The sequence below is a fragment of the Microtus ochrogaster genome, chromosome 10 (genome assembly GCF_000317375.1).
Source record: "Microtus ochrogaster isolate Prairie Vole_2 chromosome 10, MicOch1.0, whole genome shotgun sequence".
Classification (NCBI taxonomy): Eukaryota; Metazoa; Chordata; class Mammalia; order Rodentia; family Cricetidae; genus Microtus; species Microtus ochrogaster.
This window is the reverse complement of record NC_022016.1, coordinates 61,464,166-61,465,007: the sequence shown is the minus strand read 5'-3', so window position 1 is coordinate 61,465,007 and position 842 is coordinate 61,464,166. Positions and strand designations below refer to the sequence as shown.

The window sequence follows — 842 nt, the reverse complement described above, 5'->3', positions numbered from 1 at the left end:
CCCAGAGATCCGCCTGCCTCTGCCTCCCGAGTGCTGGGATTAAAGGCGTGCGCCACCATCGCCCGGCCATCATGCCTGTTTCTATCTTCTCTTTTTTCTTTCCTCCCTTTGAATCTTCCGTTAAAATCGTACAGAGGGCTGGGAGCGTGGCTCAAGGGCCAAGTGATCACCTACTGCGTTCAGCACCCTGAGTTTGATCCCCGGGACCTCACGAACGGAACAAAACCATGATGCAAATGTCTCTGGTGTTGCGGTATGCCATCTCTGCTTCTGTCCCACAGGAACGACATGATTCCACAGGACACTGTTGCCTCCTGTGATAAAGCCTTCTAGATCCTTCTGAGCACCTGCCAGAGGCCCTTCCAGAGCAGGGGTCATGCTTCATAAATGCCCCCATGTAGCTTGTTCTTGGTTGCTTTCCTCATCAAAGGTTTGCTGTGAGCAGAGGCTACACTGCAGGCATGCTCTCTGTTGGCGAAAAGCTTCCACGCTTTCAGCTTGAAAAACTGAGTTTCCTGAGGTCCGTAAAGCCTGCTCTGCCCTCTTCTATGCATTTTTTTTTGTGGGGTTATTCTTTTCTCTTCTGTGGTTTCCTTTTCTCTCACCTCTCCAGCCGTGTGTTTCTCTTCCAGTTACTCTAGGGTCTTGGGGGACCCTAGTTGCACGGACCTAGTTGTCACCGACTGAGGCAGTTCCACTGAGCCCACGGCTGCAACTGTCTAATTTATCAAAATGACATAGTGTGTGGCTGCCTGGCAGGTGACACAGTTGCAGGTGTTAGTGTCTTCACCCAAGTCTCCCGACACTTTTCAGGTCACACATTGATTTTTGTTTTTTTTTTT

The 842-nt window shown here is 50.4% G+C and overlaps 1 protein-coding gene across 1 annotated transcript in view; it reads left to right on the top strand.

The window, feature by feature from the left end:
• LOC101984846 (bone morphogenetic protein 8A-like) overlaps positions 1-842 on the top strand; it is a 53,725-nt gene that overhangs the window by 27,902 nt on the left and 24,981 nt on the right. The gene's annotated exons all lie outside the window — the stretch shown is intronic.